Below are 22,474 nucleotides of genomic sequence, written 5' to 3'. Positions count from 1 at the left end.
TGTAGGGAAATAGTATTAAAATATTCTTAATAGTGGAAAAAGTACTTTTATAATAAGTAAATTATAAAGATTCAGCACTTTCCATGCTCATCATCTCTGTGTTAAAAGGGTTTTCATGCTATATTCAATACAACCTCAAATATAAAGGTCATTTTACCTCTCTTTGGAACTGGCATTCAGTTTTGGTGTCAGCAATGGAAGAAGGATGTTGATAAATTCTAGATAGAAACTATTGTGGGGAAGTTCTATGGCCTGTTATACAGGCGGTCAGACTAGATGATCACAAATGTCCCTTCTGGCCTTGGAATCTATGTTGTGTTTTGGGTATGAAGATTTTTGTGTTTTGCCTGCTAGTCACACTTCCATTTTCTTCTGAGCTCACATCTGAGTTACCATATATATTTTGAAAGTGTTTCAAAGTTGTTGTTTTTTATAATGAAATGAAAAATGTAGATATATAAGCAAAAGACTTTTGAAATCAGCAAGTTCTTTATTTACACTTATATATTGACCTATATCTATAAACATACACTGTGTAGGTAGACTATATGTATTCAAGAGTGTGAAATGTAATTTTTTTCCCTCTTTTTGAAAAGTTTCTGCAAGCTGTGGAAGCAGCAGAGACTCGGTGATAATGCAACCTGACAAAATCTCAGCTTCTCCAGGCCTGCAAGGAATGGTGTTAATGAGAGAGATCTTTAATGAATTTCCTTCTACATTTCAATTATTCTAACAAGCTGATATTGCAGTCAAGAATGTAGCGTCAACATTGCACTTCAGGAAGTTTTGACAAGTTGTGGAGCAATCTTTCAAAAGCATGCCAGGAATTCATATTCAAATGCTTTGAAAAGGACCCCATCTTGCAGATGCTGAAAAGAGTGCCATGGAAATATACAACTCTGGGATGACAGCAGGTTGCAGTTGGCTGTTTCCTAATATGGTAGTTGGTTGCTTTTCATAAGGAAAGCTTTGGCTTTTTTCCCCCCTCCTTTGTTCTAACCTGCCTGGATCAGTTACATGGAACCTATAGCTGTATTTGGATCTCTAATGAAGGCAGCATTTGACACTGAAAGACAGTAAAGTAAGACTCCTTAGCCCAATATAAATGTTGTACAGAATTTTTTAAGAAGTAAGGCAGCAGCAAAGATAGATTTCTGAAACCCTTGAGCTTTGCAAGCTCATGTGCTGGACTGAGAAAGGAAGGGAAAAAGAAATCATCTCTAGGGACTGTAGAATGTAGGATTTATATATTCCAGTGTAGCTAGTACAGAGCTTTCCCTGATCAGGTCCTGAGTGCCACCGCTTAGGGTAGTTTATTTTTGCTGCTGTCCTTTATACTTTTAAAAAGGCAGATTATGCAACAATACTGTGCTTGTTGTTGTCCAGTGCAGAGTGTGTACAGAAAAAAGGAGCTCTGTGTGGGCATACTCCTAAAACAATGAGAAACTTTGCACATGCTGGGCCCAGTTCTGCAACCCTTACTCACTCTCAGTAATATGTTCTTACCTAAGTAGTCCCATTTCACTCTGTATGATCAAGAATTGCAGAACTGGGTACGTGCAACACTGCAAGACCAATGTTACTTATTTTTCTCTTACTGTAGCATCTAGGAACCCTGCACCAATGTTGCATTTCTATTTCTGGAAAGAGAACTGGTTTGGAAAGTAATCTTCCTGGGACACTTTTACTGAGTCATCAATGATCTCTGAGGTAAACTTTCTTCAAAAGCTCCCCTCACTGGACTTTAACTAAAATAAAACCTTTTGATCTAGTAATGCCTCAGACACAATGTATTCCCCCAAGTGTGTCTGTTCCATCTACTTGCCTTAACGCCTCTCTAGGCCAGTGGGACCCCACCCTGATGAGACCCAGAACCACTCTCACCTTCAATGGTGTGAGAGTCTCAAGGTAACGACATTGCCATGGTGACACTTTGCAGTGTCACTTTGCAAACTCGCAACTTGCTGTCAGGAATGCAAAGATCACAAAAGAGCAGCAAGACATGCACGCCACTTTGTTGCACTTGTTTCTTCCTCTGTTCAATAGCCTGTCTGGCATTTTCTGCCATTTACCATCATTTCTGACACATCACACTCTTATCTTCATAATACCCATGTCTGGTGGGATCCTCCACCCTGAATTAGGTGCCCAGGACTGCCTAGAGAGAGCAGGGACTTCCTATCTGGCCAGGAGTAATGCCAGGAAGGGGCTGATTAAGTAGTCAATACAGCTGCAACTATATGTATGTGTGTTTCCTGCTCATCCTGTCTACCTTTCTTACCCGCATCCCCAGCAGTCTTCTCTGCAGGTGCTCTGCTGCCACCCCTCTGCCCCATCAGTTGCCTGCCTCCCGCCTTCCTGCTGCATAGTCTGACAGGTATCCAGTATTGGGTGGCTCAGAGCATGCCTACAGGGTGGGGCCTGCTGGTGAGATAGGTATTTCCCCACCTAGCTTGAGTATCCTGCTTTAGGGCTTCAGCTTGGGCGAGGACTCTCAGCTATTTCTTAGTGGGGACTGATGTCAGGGCTTAGATGGCTTGGCAAATGGCAACCAGTAGAAATTTAGATGCCTGCAGAGTCAGGCGGCAGCTGAGCAATGGCTTCGAAAATGCCACTGTGGCTTAGATGGTAGACTCGGGCACCTAGATATCTTTTGAGGGGCTGGTCCTATGTGACTTGGCCAAGATCACTACAGAAGCCTGTGGCAGAGCGAGGAATCTGAATCCCATTTCCCAAGTCTCTGCCTGCATCCTAGCCACTGGGCCATCCTTCCTCTTCTAGAGTCCTGACTTCCTTAGTTTAGGAAATGGGGGAAGGGACTCTGGCTGCTCCTGTTCATTTGCTTAACACTCCCCAAGCGGCCTTGTGTGTTAGGGGGATCAAGAGGCACTCCAGACAAATCCATAGACTCCAAGGAACAACAGAGAGCTCCAGAGCCACAGGGGCAGTATCACCATAGGGGAAACATGCAGACAGATGGGGCCAAATGTTCAGCTCAGCCTTAACTGAGCCTTGATTCTGGCAGCTGCCCAGGTTACAGGTTCTCATAATTGTGGGCAGAGTTTGTCATTTAGACATCTAACTACCCAGAAACCCCTATGTATTGGGTTCTTGGGCTCTGAAATGAACTCACCTGTGCCGGTAATTGTTTGTAGATGGAAACCTGTGGGCATAGAAACCGAAAAGCTGTCCTCTAACCTCCTGCTCCCCCACCCAGCTTCAGGAATTACCTGTGGGGATTTGTGAGTAATCCACCCCAGACCAATAATGCACTGTAAGCCATGGTGCACAGAATTTAAAACTCTCTCAGCCTATAAATCTCACTGTCAACCTTCTACACCACTTTGCAGTAAAGGTACATCACAGCTGTTGCATAATAAAAACGAAGACATCAGCTTTTTTATGTTTATTACGTTTTCAAAGGGACTTAGGCATAGTTTTATTGATCCAAATTCTACTTTTTCCCTTTTCTTCCCCTATGTCTCCTCTTGCTGGAGGGGGGAGGGAGGATAACTGCAATAGTAAGGATTAGACAGTGGCAAGAGGCAGTTCATTTCAGATTTGAGTTAGGGGCCCCTATTTAAAAGTCTGGGCTGTTTAACCATCAGGTGTGTGAATTTTGGTGACACTTGTAATCCAAGTAATTGCTCTTTCTGGACAGTATATTAACAGCCTGAAGAAAGGGAATGGATACCCCTGTGCTGTGGAGGGCCTATTTTGGAAGTTGTTGACTTGCCCCACCACTGTCTCGGACTGACAAGATATCCCAAAGAGAGGTTGCTTTTTCTCCCCCAGTAAGCCTAATACCTTCCCAACCGTCTCTTGGAGGACAAGTGACACAGGCTTTTAAAACCTACGTGCCTGTGTTGCAATCTGTTATGACAAGTCACCATCCTGGCCCTTCAAATCAGGAGACGTAGAAAGGAGAGGCTGTGAAGGGGGGCGAGAAGGAAAGAGACTAGACTCCGCTGAAATTCTGAGAAATGGTTGTTGGCAGGAGCTGCCCAGAGCCATACTCAAAGGCCGAATGCATAGCAGGGATTTCAGTGTCTCAAAATACGTGTCACTTGGTCGGTGCCCAATTTGCTGGTTTCTGCATCAGGGATTGTTTGCTAGGGCAGCAGGCAGAGCAAACTGCAGCCAATTCCAGTTTGTTTTCTAGCATTTAATTAGCCTCCATGGAGAGATTCTTCCGAAAAGGCACAACTGTAGCACTGTATCAAACAAACGGCAATTCGCCTGACGTTATGCTGCCTTGTATTTTAATGGTGTTGCACCTTCTGTATTTTGGATGCATGCTTGCTCCTTATGTTAAATTGCATGGCTGCTCTCCAAGTGAGGCCAATTAAAAGCTGCTTGTTACCTGATGGCATCAGACTCCTCTAAATTGCTTGCACTTAGCTTTACTGTCATACTCTCTCCTCTTTAGTTCAAGCTGGTCTCTTTGCCCTATGTGGTAGCAATCAGAAGGACTTGTAGGCAGTGCAGATTCAGGCCCTCTGGGTTTTTGCCAAAGTCAATTTTTTCTCAAGATATTGTTTTAAAAAACTGCAGGGTGAAATCCTGACTTTACTGAAGTTAATGGAAGTATTTTGCAATTAACTTCATTGGGGCTAGGATTTCACCTGCAGTTGCTTCCTGCTCTCTGCTCAGGTTGGCATTTTTTCCTGTACATCACTGAGGCTGATGGGCTTTTATGCTTCGCTGTGCATAACCGGAACATACAGGGTGTCTAGTCTGATTTCTCCTTTCCCATCTGATTTGTCCATTTAATGGAGTTACTGCTGACTTTCACCAGTGTGAGAAAGAGGAGATTCGGGCATGTGGTTAGTAGCAGAGCACTCAGAATTCCTGGTTTTCAAGTATAAATGTTGTTGCAAAAGGGCAGTACGTAATATTTTTGACTCAGGGCCTGCTCCTGACTAATCCCTTAGCTATGTATGTATGTATGTTGAAGCATTAATCATGGGTGATCTCATTGGGCATTTAGGTGGTTTCATAAGTACCATTGCAGGCAGAGAAGCAATGAAAAGAGTAAACGCTTCTAAATCCTTCATTAACCTCAGCATTTGGAAGATCTCTGGACTCTTGATGTGTCTACTCCAGCTTGGAGATGCCGGACCGTGCTGAGCTTGACCCTCTACCTGTGACCCCCACCCATACCCCCAGTACTACATCTACCTTCTGCTTTGTTACTGAGAGCCAAATCAGCCCCTCAGAAATGTGTGGGAGGTTTTTGTTGGATATGTCGGAAGGCAAATCAAATCTTGATTTGCACCAGTGTGAATGAGAGGATGTATTCATTAAACCAAGTTACGTGGCAAATGTCCTACCCATCCCTCCATGGGCTGTGATCTGGTTCTGTTTGCTGCAATGTAATCAGGTCCTTGGGCTCATTTTCAGACCTGTTCTCATACAGCTGAAAGTGCATGCTAGCAATATTGATCGCTGCTTACGTCCTTCTTATCGGATGCAGAGCTTGCCAAGCCAATTTGCAGCAGTCTCATCAACCAAGTTCAGCGCCCTCAGGCCATCATCAAATCTGGTGAGAGGACCATTGTCAGTGATGTGTGGTATTGTCTTTAGCCCCAACAGCATGTGGGTGTCAAGCTCTCTGAAATGGCTCACAAATGTGGGTGCCAACCTCAGGGCAGAGTGTTACAAATCAGAGCCCAAATCCCAAACTGGTTGTGTGTTCTAGAATTAGATTTCACGAACCAAGTAACAAGTGTGAACTCCTAAAACACTGTAACAGCCTTAACATGGAGTCCAAGACAGTGCCTTTGGGAACTTGGGAACCTAGGCAAGCCTGCCTTTCTGATAGATTGTCCCTTAGATCAAAAATCACAACCATATTCAGGTTACTCTCAGTCCCAAAGAACCAGTAAGTTGCACCCCAGATCTCTCACAAAGATGAAAGTAGTGGTCAATTCTGTAAGAAACTAACTGAAGATTTATAAACTAAGAAAAGAAATAAATAAGAGCGTGTTTTACAAAGTTAAAGCAGGTAAACATACACACAGAAAGGAGTTAGTCTTAGGTTTCAAAAACTAATAGAAGCTGCTGTAATATGCAAGCTCTATATGTCTGTTAGAAAATGCTTAGAATGTTGCTTCTTGGAATTCAGAGAGGGCTTAGTGATGATTCCTCCTTGACAGGGATTTCTATCCCTTCCCCCAGCATTCAAGCTGTGGTGGGATGAGGATTTCGGCACATACCCTCTTCATTGGTGTGGAGGAAGCAATCAACACAGTCTCTTGTCCACTGATGTTCCACAATGGCTTGTCTGATGTCTATAGGCCTTCTTTCGTTGGGCATAAGATGACACCTCTTGTGGTTAAACTAGTATTTCACACTAGTAATGGTTTTCTCCTAACTGGGGAGATTTATAGTCTTAGCAAACATTTTTATAGAAACAAAACAAACATTTAAATATTACCTTATAGCATAGGATACAGATATCATTATAAATAACATAATACATGCAGCATCCTACAAGCATTTCATAAAGTCTAAACACAGTCTTATAACACTGGTCTGCCAGTGTCACAGAGGAATCCTCACGTTGGCCCCTATGGGTGAAGGTTGGCTGCATGTTGACCCTGATCTGTTCAAAATCGGTTCAGAAGGGCCCGTGAATGACGTGGCAAATCAAAGCCACATACACATGTGGTCAGATCAATTATAAGAGATGGGTTTCCAATGTCAGCTGCAGACCATTCTTCATGTCACATCAACGCCACAGGGTAATCTGGGCAGGGCAAGTAGGTCCAAAACGGGTGCCTGGATGACAAGCAGTTCACTGATTGATTGGATCATCAGTTTCCTAAACCAGGTATTCACAGGGTATGCAATGAGAATGCTGATCCATTGCCACACTGATTCAGACCTACCATAGACGAGATCTTGGCCAAGAGGAAAACAAACTGAACCATAGCAAACGCTCGTGAGTTCTCAGGTCTCCTATGTTTAGGAAATAGGATTAATAGATATAGAGTAGATAAGCAATGGTTAATTAGAAGTCAGTAATAGTACTGAAGGGGTTCTGGTGTCCTCTATCTCTAAGATGTGTTCTATTACATATAAAGTTTAAGGAACATCTTGCAAGTCGCTGGACAGGTCCTGGGTAAACAGGTCTTAACGGAATGGAGCCACCAAAGCTGGGGAGTAGACTGAATGTGGGGTTTATGCAATACTATTTTTGAATTACTCTTTTGGTTAATAGCCTCCTACTCCTTGGTCTTTGGTTTTTCTGGACTCCTTATGACAACTGTGTTTGGAGCAGTGTTGGTGTGGGGGGGGAGGGGAGTCCTCCATCAACTTAGTTGGGATGAATCAACTTTGTTCTGCAGGAGACTATTTTTAAAAGAGGCAACTCCAGATGGAGTGGGCTCCACCTTCACCTTGACCTAGGAATCATGGTCCTGTGTCTAAGGCAATGGGGGACGGAGATTTATGGAACCTGGAGTCCACTCATGGAGCTGACACAGACTCCCAGAGGCTTATTCTCTGTTGCTCTGCACCTCGTGCAGTCATCTCCATCTGTGCAAAGAATTTTACACACACGTTGTGCAAATGACCACACAAGCTGCAGGGCAATGGAAAAGCAGCACCCATGAGTGACTTTGGGCCGTTGGTTTCATTTCTCTTTTCCTCAGTTTCCCAGCTGATCAATGTGAAAAATAACACAGCTGGTCAGAAAATGGCTTGTGTTTTCTATGAACAATTTAGATACCTTGCCTGGGTGGGCGGGGGGGGAACCAAATACTAGAAAACCAAAAATGTGTTTGGCTTTTGGCGACCAAAACTCTAAATCATTTGGCCAAAAACTACTAAAAAGTCCTTGGTTTTTCAACTGGCGGGGAGGGAGGCACAAAGGTGTTTTTCTGAACAGTTCTGTGTATTGTTCACACTTAACAGCTGGAAGACTGGGTTTCAGAAATTAAATGTGAATTTTTGAGGGGAAACAGTCACTTCCCACAAAAATCTTTTAGTTGAAAACCCACCATTCTGTCAGAAAACGTCCTTTGATGGAAAAGTTTCAAGCAACCTGAATGATACTTTCCTGCCTCCTAAGGGGGCTGTGTAGATTGTTTCATTAAAGCCTGGGAGATGCTCAGACTAGGTGCAAAATAAACTGACACTTGCTATAGAACCAAGAGCAGTATTAACAGCGTTCTGAATGGAGCGTAAATCATTCCTTCCACCCTTGCCCTCTCCAGCCGGCAGATAGTTGAGCTGACAAGAAGATTGTATCCAGGCAAAGGGAGATTTCATTTTAGGGTCAGAAAGGTTTACATGACAAGAGATTTTGAACTGAAGTCTACCCTGCTCAGACTGTCAGGACCAGGCATTTGAAACAGCCTCGCAGGCCATCTTGGTCTGAAGAAACGAGAGCTACTTTGGATAGTCAAGAATATGAAAAGCATCAACATGTGACATTATTCAACATTATTCCCACAAACCACAGCTCTTTGTTGGAAAACTTGAATTCAGTTTGGTTTTGACCTTGGCTTTCTGACCATGATGAGATTTGTCACTGCTTTCTCCTGAATGACCCATGCAAAGCTGTGGCTTGGGTTTTCAGCATGCCACTTTCGATATTTGTTCACTACTTCAGCACAGCTAAAAACTCAGTCATCTGGCCACAGCTGAAAATGAGTGACTGTGAGGCTATCATTTCCTAGGGCCTAGTGAGAAGCTCCCCAACAGGCAGCTTCTCTTCCCCCAGCTTCATTATCCCTCTCTGTTTACTACAAAAGAACTATTATTTGTGAAGTTCGCAGCATCTAGTGCACTATCATTTTCCTGATGAAATTAAATAAACTGCAGGACCTGGCATAACTCATTAGAACCTCTGTAAAATAACATCTATTGCCACAGATGGGAAGCTGGTTTCTCTTTTTACTGCTGCTTTAGTGAATTAGTTAGCTCAGAGGTTGCATTTATATTACTGGCTTTGTGAAATATCCTTTAGTTAACTACTTTTTTTTCATATGCTTTTATGAAGTCAGTCACAGAAACATGCTCATTTATCTTTACGGTGACAGGCTTAGAGAGCTGCTTGCCAGATGTTGGGATAATAAAATAATGTTTGGCTTAACTGTTGCTTGGGATGAAGACAGAAGGTGAACACATGCAATAGGAGAATCCCAAGCTACGGAGGCAGGGGGTTGAATCATGACCACTTCTGCAAAGACTTTTCAATCTCTTTCCTTCACATGGTGTGAAAAGTGCCTGTTCACTTTTCAGCTTCTCGCACAATTGACTTTGCTGTACATTCCACACTGTGGCCTACTCATTGAAGGCTGACCCCACACTGATATTGAGCGAATGCTATTTGCTATCTCTCCTCCTTCAGATCTTGCAAGACCTACCTCTGCAGGATGACTATAAGAAATCAGCCAATCAAAGATGGCTAAGTTGATAGGCAGATAAGAAGGAATGGTATTTACTTATCCATTGCAACTACTGCAAACCTGTAAAGGCCCAGAGAAATTAAATCACTTGCCCAAGGTCCCTCAGGGGTTAGATTCTCCATTGCCCTGTGTCTTGTGGTATAATTTGCCTCTGTCTCACCCATACACTTAGCTTTTGCAAAGATATAAAGATGCCTGTGATGCTTTGGAGGCTCACCCAGACCGGTAAGAGGTTGTCCCACCTGCCCTGTAGCCCTGGGTGCTTAGGATGCTGAGCCAAAGTGGCACAGCACAGGACACTGACAGCCAGCTTACAGTACAGTGACTTTAGCTTGGTTCCTCTAGCCTGGTTACTCCTTGCAGGGTGACAAATAGCCTCTTCAACCCTGAGCCCCGCCACAAACCATCTCCCCTCCAGTGCTCAGCCCCAGTCACTGTAGCACTTACAAAACCTCCTTCACTGCTCCTGTAAAGATAGAGTTGTCAGTCTGTCTGGAGTGGCTCACGACTGAGTGCCAACCACCAGGATGACTCTTAAGAAGCTGGGCACAAACCCCAAACTGGCTGAGTTCTAGATGTAGATTTCACCAACCAAGTATCAAGTGTGAACTCCTCAAGCAGTATAACAGCCTTAACATGAAGCCACAGGCAGTCCCCTTGGGTACTCTGATCTATCTTGCCACCCAGGCAAGCTTGTCTTTGTGATAAATGGTGCCTTGCACCAAAAATTACAATGATGTTCAGGTTACTCCCACTCACAAAGGACCACTCACTTGCCCCCAGGTCAGTTGTACCTTGCATCTCACACCAAAGACAACGCTTGTAGCCAATCTTATAATAAACTAACTAAAGATTTATTAACTAGGAAAAAGAAATGAGTTAGTTACAAGGTTAAAGCAGGTAAACACACATACCAAAATGGGTCAGTCTTGGGTTTCAAAAAGTAATAGAAGCTTCTGTAATGGGCAAGCTCTAGATGTCCTTTGACTGACTCCAGCTAAATGGCCAGGGACCCCTTGCTTATGTTTAGGAGTCTTGCCCTCTCCCTGAAATCCAAGCAGCCTAGGGATAACCATTTCTTCTTGACAGGGATTTTTATTCCCTTTCCACAGAGCTTAAGCTGATGGGACGAGCATTTGTGCACATCTCCTCTTCGTGAGCGTGGAGGAAGCAATCATCCAAGTCTCGTGTCCACTGATGTTCTCCAATGGCTTGTCTGATATCATCTACAGGCCTTCTTTTGTTGGGGAGGAGATGACACCTCTTGTGGCAAACTAGTATTTCACACGTGGTAATGCTTCTCTCCTGACAAGGGGGGTGTGCAGTTTTAAAGCACCTTTTCATGGTTATAGAGCAAACACTTAAATATTACCATGGAGTACTGATGCTATAAATGAGATTCATCCATGTAGCAACTGAGAAGCATTCCATAAAGTCTAAACCCTAAAACCCATTCGTATATCTCTAATACCTGCTTGAACAATACCAACACCTAGGTGAGCCAAATTGGTTTCCAGCTCTGTGTTTGTCAGTGTTCAGTGAGGCCTCGGAGCCTTGGCATGAGCTGGCAACTGGTCTGCCAGTGTCACAACAGTACGCAGCACCAGCCTGATAGTTTGGCTGAGGATTTTACTCTCCAGTTTGCAATACTGGACTGGGATGGCTGTGCAATAAAACATTAAGTTTATTAATAAAGACCAGAGATTTAAGTGATACCAAGTAGAAGGAAGTGGTTAGAAATGGTTACAAACAAATAAAAGTGAAAATAGTCTTATAAGACTACAGCCTAACTTAATAAACTAGTCTTTTTGTCCAAAGTAGTTTTCTCACCACAGTCAGCCTTCCAACATGATTGGCTGGTATTTGGCCAAGTGCTGGGTTTTTGTCTCTCCAGATGCAGGATGCCAAGATGACTCACTCTCTCTGCTTATAGCCTCAAAGTTTCTTTGTTTTCAAAATCAGGAAGACCGCCTGGAGGCTTACTTGCTGTGTTCACTAGGGATCTTGATGCTATGTTAATTTTTGCAGTCTTCTCCTCATACCAGGTTAATTAAGAGGCTTTCTTTCCCACTTGCTATTTTAATGGCTGTTTCCTTTTTGTGTAAATGCACATCCATTGTCTTCCCTTGCTCAGTTTACATGGAAGACGCATTCAAGCCCATACAACCACATTCCTTTGTCTAGCTGAGACTTACTGCTAGATACTGGAGATCTAGCTCTCTAGCACTGGGATGCTCTTAGGATCACAGTTTCCTTAAGTCCCAGCATCTAACAGGTTACAAAGAGCCCTAGGTTCCCTGCCTGACACATGGGTGATCTGGATGCAGCTATAAAAACACAGGCATAGCTGCTCTAACAATTGTTCCCTGGGGGAAGGGTGTATTCTCTATCTTCTCAGCTTGTTGGAAGCTGGAAAGGCCTCTAGCAACAATTACAAGTGTTCTCAGATGTTTAACACTTTTATTGATGACGTGGATGGAGGAACAGAGAGCCTACTAATCAAATTTGCAGATGACACAAAGCTAAAGGGAGGTTGTCAAAACTTTGGCGGAGAGCGCTAAAATTCAGAGGGATCTTGATAAATTGGAGAACTGGGCTATAGACAACAAAATAAAATTCAAAAAAGACGAATGTAAGGTGCTACACCTAGGGGAAAAAAACAAATGTGCAAATACAGAATGGCAGCAGCATTGCTGAGAAGGATCTGGGAGTTGTGATAGATCACAGCCTCAACATGAGACAGCAATGTGATGCTGTTGTAAAAAAAGCAAATGCAATTTTAGGTTGCATTAACAGAGCCATAGCATGCAAGTCACAGGAGGTGATTTGGCCCTCAATAGGCCTCAGTGTGGTGCTTGTTAGGCCTCAGCTGGAGTACTGTGTCTAGTTTTGGTCACCACTCTACAGAAAGGATGTGCAGAAATTGGAAAGGATCCAGAGGCAAGTGACAAAGATGATCAAAGGGATGGAATGCAAGCCATACAAGCAAAGGCTGAAGGAACTGGGTATGTTTAGTTTGGAAGAGAGGAGATTAAGGGGGACATGAGAGCAGCCTTCAAATACTTGGAAGGCTACCATAAAAAAGATGGAGAAAAATGGTTCTCTTTTGCCACAGAGGGCAGGACAAGAGGCAATGGGTTCAACCTACAGCATAGCAGATGTAAATTAAATCTCAGGAAAAACTTCCCAAGTGTAAGAACACTAGGACAATGGAACAGACTGCCTTGGGAGATCATGGAAGCTGATTCGCTGGAGGTTTTCAAAAGGAGGCTGGGTAACCATCTGTCTTGGATGGTTTAGACACAACAAATCATGAATCTTAGCAGGGGGTTACAGAAGGGACCCCAAAGGTCAACTAGTAACTCTGATTCTATGAGTCACGGTGCTCTTGTTATCAAGTTGTCTTTGTGTTTAAAGTGGCCTGGAGGAAAGGGACATGAACTGAACTGTAGTTTACAACTTAATTTTACCTTCCCTGCCACCAGTTTACACTATATACAACCAGACACGTACTGTTTTTATCACATTCTTCACCCATCTCATGTCCCTTGTCTTATAAAAAATCTTTTAGGTAGGAAGCATTTTCCTGTGGGTCTCCACAGTGCCTAGCCTTGTCTGCTCCCCATATGACACAACAGTTGTAGGAAAAGTAGTATGACCTTTCAGAATGTCCTCTTTTTACAGGGAAAGCTGCCTGGAAATTCCTGACTCTGTGATTATAGAGACAGGGAGAAAAGGTCAGAAAGGGTGACCCAGGACAACAACTGCTTGGCTGAAACTCCCCAAGCCTAGCACACCAGCCCACGCTGCAGCAGTGGGGTGATAGAGAGAAATGAGTGATTATTTAAGACTTCTACAGATGTACTGTAGTGGAATGAAATCCTGGGAGTCTTAACGTTGACTTAATTAAGGCCACAATTTCACCTACTATTCAGTGAACAAGAAGAGCATGCACTACTAGGCATTAACGGAAGAGCATGAGGAGGGAGAAGGAAAGAAGAATGGGAGCGTGAACAGCAGCCAATCCTGTCTTCTAAGAGGAATCTGTCCAACTGAGAATAACTTTCAGATTTGAGATCACCTCTTCTATAAATGTCCCTACTTCATTACCTCTGGGGCTTTGACTTCGTGTGGTTGGTTGCAACAAAATCAGATTCTTGTGCACCTTTTCAGCTCTGTCAAATACAGTTAAAAGTGCACTAGGAATAATGGTCATTGCGAGCACAGATTGGGTCCTACTGTGGACTGGGCCGTAGCCATTTCCTTCTCCCCATCACAAGATTCTCTGTCATTGCTGAAGCACTTTCTTTTGGCACAACTTCATTTAAGGACAGTAGCTGTTGGCTCCTCAGGACAGCCAGTCTGGCAGAGGCATGGCTTGTATCTCCGTTCTCCCTCAAATCTGTAATAAACCCAATCCATTGCATCCCAGAAAATATGAAGCTTGAAGCTGTTATTCCCAAACCAAACCCTTCCTTAGGGCAGCATGATATTCCATTGTAGCACTGCCTACCTAGCCTTGAGACTCTGTTAACAAGGACATGAATATCAATAATGAGCTATGATTATCATTATCACATAGTGATTTTGCAAAATCAATGTTCCATCCAAATGTCAAATCATTCAAGGTAGGTTTGTTTTTGTTTTTTAAAAAAAAACAATTTTCTGGCATGTTTCTTTTGTAAACAAGAAAATAAAACATTTTAGGAATAGGAAATAACCACCTAGTACAACACACTTGCCTATGTCTGGTTTATTTCAATCTCACATTCCATCTTTTTCACAAGACTCCTCAATCCCCTCTTTCTGAAACCAATATAGATGTCTTGTTCATAAACTGTGCTTCAATTGCACTCTTCAGGCGGTAGTTTAATTCCATGCTTTTCTGTATAATGTATTAGGGACCAGCAAAGAGCAAGGCCCTGTTGTGCTAGGTGCTGTACAAACACACAGTAATAAACAGTCCTGGCTCCAAAGCACTTACAATCTAAATAAACAAGACGGACAAAGGGTAGGAAAAAGGGACAGAACACACAACCAGCGTGATCAGTGTGATGGTTGCAAATATCATGTTGGTGCACAATGTTTTTTAGAGGGATGGCCAGGGAAGGTTAGTTAAAGGACTAGCTAAAGCAAAGACAAGGAAATGGAGAGTGGGAGAGCACAGGTGAGGAAGGTCGAAAGGGCAGGTGTGGAGTGAGACTCAGGGGAGGGGACTGTCTGTGCATTTACACCACAATCAGAGGGTGACTGCAGCACGTGTGGACACACCCCAGCTAGCTTTGATCTAGCTAGCTCGAATAGTAATGGCAATGAAGCTGTGATTAGCATGGGTGGCAGCACAAGCTGGCTGCTCAAGTACATGCCTAGGATCCTGGATGGACTTGTGCAGCTCATCTGCCCCAACTTAACTGCTATTGTTTGAGCTAGTGGTTCTCACCCTGTGTTCTGTGGACCCCCGTGGGTCCACGGACAATGTCTAAGGGGTCCATGAAAGACAGATTGAAAACTGACTGAACAGAATTTAACTACATATATAGACAATGGATTTCCAAAGGGATCCGCATCTCCATTCGAAATTTCCAAAGGGGTCTGCAAATGAGAAATGATTTGAAAACCACTGAGCTAGACCAAAGTTTAGCAGGGGTATGTCCACAGGGGTACCAGAACAGGGGGCTGGAGGGCAATGGCCCCCCATTTTTAAAAGTGGAGGGCCAGACCCCCCACTTTTTAACATGGACAAAGTTTGGGGGGCAGGAAGCTGTGTTGCCGCCCCCCCCCCGCAAACTGCAAGCCTCGGTCAGGTGCAGAAAGGGGCCAGCCACTTCCCAGTGATGGCCCCTCTCCGTGGCCCCAACCCTGCTCCTCTTCTTCCCTCCCCTGACCCCCATGTAAAGCAGCTTGCAGGATCACACCCTTGTTTAGTGTTGCTAACTCTTGCAATTTATTGTTAATCTCGCACTTTTGGGTGTACTTCTGAAAGCCCCAGCTCCTGGAATTGAGAGAGTGCATGTGAACTGCAGCTTCCTTTTTTTTTTTTTTTTTTTTTTTTTTTTTTTTTTTTTTTTAAAGTAAGTTTCTAGCCCTCATGGTTAGGGTGAAAAGCTTGAAGTGAGAGTATCCTAAAACATCCAAAACCAGAAGGTAACTAAAAAGAACCCAGCATTTAATTTTTGCTTGAGATTTTCAAGACAATCATTTCTTACGGGGGTTGACTCGTGATTTTTTTTTTTTTTAATGCTTGAAACTGGCAATACTGCTTATTTACCAAATAATTGTGGAAAAAGTCATGGTCTGTAGCTCATTTGCAAACAGTATGTTAATGCTGTTAAACATTCAAAATTCAAGCTAGTCACATTAGACATATAGGGTGAAATTCTGGCCCCTCTGAACTCAGTGGAAAAATTCCAAGGGCTTCTTGCTTCTTATTTATACTGTGGCCACTTTACACTGCTCTAGTCATGTCATTGTCCTTACAGTAGATATAAATAGAATTTATCCCTATTTTATGATTCCTTTATACTACCCGAGTGATATAAAGGGGCCTTTGAGTAAATGACGTGCAGGCTCAGAGTTCACACTATGTTTCTGTTGCCCGATTATGGACCTGAGTAAGAGCTCACTGGAGTCCAAATAAAGGCTTGTCTACAGTAGCACTTATGCCAGCAAAACTTTTGTTGCTCAGGGGTGTGGAAAAACAACTCCCCCCCCCCCCCAGTGACAATAATGTTGCCAGCATAATTGCTAGTATGCTGTAGACAAGGCCTAGATTGTGCATATTCACACAAGTAATCTAATGCTAATCATAGGCCAGCACACTTTACTTTCTACAGCTGTTCTTCAATATTCATTGCAAATGTCCTGTCTCTCTGACTATTCCTGCTATAAACTTTCTGAGGAAATTAAATAAGAAAGGGGAATGAACATAGTGAACCAGATTTGTTGAAAAATTCAGATATTCACAGAGAATGTTTTGTGTTCAACCAATTTTCAGAAAAATGTACGTCTGGAGGGGATGTCGAGAGGTCAGTTAATCCATTCCCCTCTCCTTGCAATTTTGTGGGGTAATACACATTTGATTCACATGCCTGAAGATTGACACTTAGGAGAAATACTCCCTGTTTGCTGCTGGATTAGGTTTAGTGATTGGGTCAGATTCCACCATCGCTTCTGTATGACTTTAAATGACACATCTTGAAGATAATATTCCATTCAGACTGAGAAGGAGGCACATACCTGTGCAGATGTCATTGCTTCTACCATTTGGGTAGGAAAATCTGCTCAATAACTTAAATGCAGTAGGGCTGGGGTGGGAGAGAAGCTTTTCTGTCAAAAAGACCAACTCCTCCCATTTTAAAATCAAACTTTGAAAATACAGAACAGAGCAACTGTTTTGGAAGGGAAAGCAAGAGAACAAATATGCAAATCTTTTGATTTTCTGCACCAGTGACTTTCTATTGGTCTTGTGCTTGATCCCTGATAAAGGTATACATTGGAATGCAGCTATTATACATTCAAAATGTCACATTGTGAGCCACTTGTTTGAAAGACAAAGGGTAATTTACTGAGTAAGGGGTGTCATTTAGGTGGAAGGAACTGAAGGGAGAGAGAGAGTTTCTACAAAACTGCCAAAAGAGGAGAATATACTGGATCAACTGATAATCAGGAACCAGCTTTGAATTTCTGAGACTGCCCTTGAGCAATAAGAAAATAGAAGCAAAGGACAAAAAAAGAAAAAAAAATGAAGTTTTTGTTAAATACAGTGGCAATAGGAAACTGAAAATTGTGATAAAAAGACATGACTTTTACTCTGATGACAACCAAGAAACGATAAGAATGTAATTTGTAAGAGCTGTTAAATTGCCACCAAAATTGTATGTTGGATGGAGAAATTACAGACAGACAGCCTTTAAAAATATACATTCATATCTGTCTTTCTCAGAATAACCCTTGAAAATGTGACTAGACAATGAATGGAGCAGCAGAGAAATTTATCTGATAGCATAAAAACAAATAGTAAAAGAATCTGACGCCTGTAGCACAGGTGCTGACCAAATTGGAAAGTTCTACTCATGATTCTTCATGTGCCATTAAATAAAAATGTTTGTGCACACTGTCTCCAAAAATGTAAAACTGCAAATCCATTTTTTTGTTTCTGAATAATGTATACAGTGCTGCCTTTGAGAAAACACAGTGGTATTTCCATATAAATAGTCTAAACTGAGACACTCTCATTGCTGGGCAAGGGGCTTGAGAGTCTTGGAGCTGATTCAATTGTTATTCATTGTCTCTCTCTCACAAGTAAATTTTCCAGCCAACTTTCAAGGCAGAGGGAATGTAGAGGGACCAATTCCAGCAGGAGGTGAGCATACAAGATAGAGAAAGAAGGCCTTCTAGCCCTTCCTAACTTAGGGCCTGAAGCTAGACCCTTCTAATGCAAGGAATCTCCCACTGAAATCAATAGTGTTGCCTGGTAAAGGAACAGGTTTACCCCACACATGGTTTTGTGCCTATTTTCATGCTGCCCGCATCTTGAACTGCCATCTCCTTTTCATGTGCTACGTCTTAGCGTGGGTCTCGTATCTTTACATCTGAACTGCTTACTGCTATACAATGTGCCTTAACTGTTCTGTGTGGGTGTCTAAATTAGGTTGCACATAGCTTCTTGTCTTCTAAATGTGCTTATCCAGCACTGAGTACGTTGTCAGCACTCAAATTATTTGCTTACAATTTGATTTTTCAGTTGCACAGAGTGCCTATCACTAGCTCTAGGCACCATGCACAGAAATACAAATCACATACATTAAACCAACCAGGCTAAAGCCTCACACCATCACTAATCAATCCAGGCTGCCTTCAAACAGTTTCAGCCTTGCCCAGCGGCTGCAAGGAGCTAATAACCTACTGCATGGAAAAGCCTGGTCTAGTCCGGGACAATCTCTCCAAAATTGTAGATGCTGAGCCAAAGAAGAACGAAGAGGCTTTTATTGTTAAGTAATGGCATTTAGATACTTTGGATTACTACAGTGTTTAGATCCTTAGCTTGGATTACTGCAATGTGCTTGGCATAGGGCTACTTGTACAGAACGTGGCTATCCACTGTTCTGTAAAGCATCTAGCAAAGAGCACATTACACCCATTTTGTCCATTAGTTTTTATGTATAATTCAAGTCTCTAAGCACTTGCGGCATACTCAGAAAGTTATCTGTTCATCCAGTCTTTTGAGGAGAGAATGGCTGGAGTAAGGGAGCTAAAGGGATAATTTCTGTGCCTTCTAAATGGATCAGAGGGAAAGGGGAGTTCATGATTTCCATGATAAGTTTTGTACACTGTACAATATGATACATGTGCTCAGAGCAGTGGATGGGTATAGATTTATGGAGGGGATAGTGTGATTGCCTACAATGGCACATAGTCCACCTTTAACTCCATATAGCAAATATCTCCATTGGCAGGGGATGGGACACGAGAGGAGGAGGGCTCCAAATTACTACAGTGAATTCTTTCTCTGGTGTCTAGCTGGTGAGTCTCATGCTCAGGGATCTAATTGATTGCCATATTTGCGGTCAGGAAGGAATTTTCCTCTGGGTCAGATTGGCAGAGATCCTAGGGGGTTTCGCCTTCCTTTGCTGAATGGAGCATGGGTCACTTTTTGATTTGAACTAGAGTAAATGGTGGATTTGCTGTGATTGGAAATCTTTAAATCATGATTTGAGGACTTCAGTAACTCAGCTACAGGTTATGGGTCTATTACAGGAGTCGATGGAAGAGGTTCTGTGGAGTGTGGTATGCAGGAGGTAAGACTAGATCACGCTGGTCCCTTCTGGCCTTAGTCTATGAGTCTATATAAGGAATGTTAATTTAAAAAAAAAACCAAGTAAAAATAGATCTTAAAGAATTATTCATTATAAATATATGCATGCACATGCACAACATACACGTTACCCAACCGCCAAAACAAACATAGCCAGGAGATCAGCTCGGGAGCAGTTACTAGCTTTAGTCTTCAGCTTATGAAATGAGAGATTTGTTCTAATGCAAACAAATCACTAAGAGCCAGCAAATTTCAATTTTTCAAGGGCAGGGATTATTGCATATATGTAAAATCAATTTTTTAGTCTTTAAGGCTGCTCCTAAAATCCAATTTTATTTATTTTTTTATTTTTTTGCATGATAGTAATCAGGCCTTTCTGTTTAAATTCCTAGAATAAAAATCTAGGGCTAAATGAGATGTTGCAATTTGTATTAGGAAAATTATGGGGAAAAGATTTTTAGTACGTGTACATATGTACACACACCCATCAAGAAGTATATTCTGACTGCAGTACCCTGATTAACCATTCCAGCTGTTGTCTAATATACTGGGGAATAGATGGGTGAGTCTATTTTTAAGTTCTGTTTGATGTACTATATAGGGAAAATTGCATTTCCAATGCCTCTACTCAAGATTTTACTTAGAGTAGATTTAGGTTTGGAAAACCTGTGCCGGACCACTCACCAATGCAGAATGGGAAGCTTTTCCTGGCAAGGATGGCGGAGTTTAAGCCATCAACCTCTGCAGAATTCAATCTTTCATTTAAAATAAACTTCTAGAACTTATGGTTGCAAATGCAGTCCTCCACATGCAAATTGCGTGTACTCAGTACAGTTTTATCTTCACAAGGCTGCAGCCAGCTCCAGAGTTTACTCTAGGAGTTGATATTCACAGTGTTGCAAGAAGCAGCAGCTGCAAAGTGAAAGTAATAAGACTCTATTTGTCAGAACCCTGTAGGCTGCAGCAAAGCTTTCAAGTATGGTGTCAGTTTCCTACTGCTACTGGGGTTTAGTCTCAGCTCTGACTTGTCATGTGAGTGTGCTGATGGTGGTGGCATTTTAATTTTATATTTGAGTAAGGAAAAAACTAAATATATGAGCATGTGAGAGTCAGACTCATTAAAACCTAAGAAAATGAAAATGAGAAACCAGAAATGAGGCGCAGTCATCCAGATCAGAACAAGCAGAATGCAAAGAGATGCCTTTAGACACTTGCAACAGTATCAGTTTTCACTTTAATTTCCTTGAGACAATGAGACCACATCTGGAAAAGTGGCACAAACATTTTTTCTCACCAGACTACCAAATCTGAAGTCTTACCTGCCTGTGGATAAGTGATAAGGAAAAAAAATCCCTAGTTTGCTCTGCACACAGATAGAAAAGGCCAGGTCTTAGAAATGTTGCATAGAAAGAAGGATCAGTATGATTTGGAAAAAAGCCTGATTGGGGGATAGGGGAGAGTTCATCTTTGGTATCTACTTCTGTCTAGTAGATTTAGTCCTCCAGCTAGGAGGGCTTGGTAAATGATTTTAAAGCAAAGCCATGGAAGATTTCACCTTGGACTGTGACAAAATAGTTAGGTACTATCGTTGCCTAATCTCTTATTTCTAGCAGAGTATTTGAAAGAAAATAAATAGGAGTACTGTATTTTTCCTCCACATTTAAGCACCTCTTTTAGAAAACAGAGAATGTATTTGTAAATAATACCCTCAAAGTTTTATAGAACTCAAAGGGGTGGGAGAGTTTTTGACAAGATACAAATGTTCCTTCACTGGAAACTGTGTACTATAAATAATAGGCTACTGCTGCTACTATTGCATGTATTCTGGCCAGAAAATATATAGTATTAAACTCATCTTGAATTGTTGTTTTCCACCACTTAGGGATAGTTTGCCAAGATTGGTGTAAAGTTTGAAAGTTTGTGGAAGAAATTCACTGACAAAGCAAAGCTATTGAACTGTTGTTTTAGATATTGGCTAATGGATAGAGCTTCCTACTGGAAGGCACGAGACCCCAATTCTAGTTCTATGCCACTGACTGGGTGTGGTCCTAATCCTGCACTAGTTAAATCACCTGGGAGTTTTGCCAGTCTCCACTGAAGCAGGAGCAGGTCCAGTGTTTCCTTGAGCAGGGGGCCTCACATCTGTATACTAACTGTTCCCATCTGTAGAATGGGAATAAAATGCTTCCCATGGAGTATTGCAAATACTAATATCTACAAAGGACTTTGCATCTCTCTAAATTTTTCATCTAACAACTTCAACCTATTAATCGTAATCTAATTTCATGATATCTACAACAGGGAGCCAAAATCATGGAAAATACAAATGTGCATCTCCCTCTCCTGCAGAATAGCTTTCAATATCTCCCACCATGAATGATGCTGTTGTGGTATCCCATTGAAATGCTTTGCAACTGTTATGGTTTTTGTTGGTGTCCCCCCCCCTTCAGACTCTGTTGATGTTCCAGCTGAAGTCTGCTCGGCTGGAAGCACATGATGGCCCAGTCAAACATGGGTAATGCGAAGAAATGAAAGGGTACGTAGGGGTAGCAATCCTAGGGGCTTACACCAGCCAGTGCTTTGCAACACAGCTCGTGTGCTCACTGCAAGCGAAGGGGCTCTCTAACCTCCCCGGTCTTCAGCTAGCGGTGGTCCGAGGAGTTGCCAGGTAAGCCGGGCCGGCTGCAGCTGCCTGTAAAAGATGCAAACCAGCACAGCGATTTCACCGGGCGCCGCTGCAGCCGCAGCCCCGCCGCAGAGGGGGGCCGGACCGACAGCTCCCGCCTCTGCTCTGCTCTGCTCTCTACCCCTCCCCAGCACGCGCCGCCGCCTTGGCGCTAGGAACCAACAGGAGGCGGCCGAGGCCCGTGACGCGTTGTCAGGGACAACAGGGGACGCCGTCTCGGGCTGGTGGCCTGGGTAGAGCCGCGCTGCCTCCGGGGGCACGCTCCGGCCTGGGGCGGGGCCTCGGCTCCTGGGCGTGGGGGGCCGTGTTTTTTTTTTGGGGGGGGCCCTCAACTCCTGGGGCTGGTGGCCTGGGTAGAGCCGCACTGACACCGGGGGGAGGGTGGGTCTTAGCTCCTGGGCTGGGGGGGGGGCTTGGTGGCAGGGGGCTCAGTGGAGGGGGGCTCAGCTCCTGGACTGGGGGGTGTGTGGGGGGGCTCAGTGGAGGGGAAGGGGGGCTCAGCTCCTGGACTGGGAGGATCAGGAGAGGGGGGTCGGCTGCTGGGCTCTGGGGGGC

General features: G+C 43.2%; 1 protein-coding gene across 2 annotated transcripts in view; it reads left to right on the top strand.

The window, feature by feature from the left end:
* Positions 1-22,474, top strand: part of CCDC60 (coiled-coil domain containing 60) — a 138,696-nt gene that overhangs the window by 18,768 nt on the left and 97,454 nt on the right. The window lies entirely within an intron of this gene.

Source organism: Emydura macquarii, unplaced genomic scaffold (assembly GCF_026122565.2).
Source record: "Emydura macquarii macquarii isolate MOO-44397 ecotype Brisbane River unplaced genomic scaffold, CSIRO-AGI_Emac_v2 contig_1254, whole genome shotgun sequence".
In the NCBI taxonomy this organism is placed as follows: Eukaryota; Metazoa; Chordata; order Testudines; family Chelidae; genus Emydura; species Emydura macquarii.
This window is presented reverse-complemented; position numbering and strand designations above follow the sequence as displayed.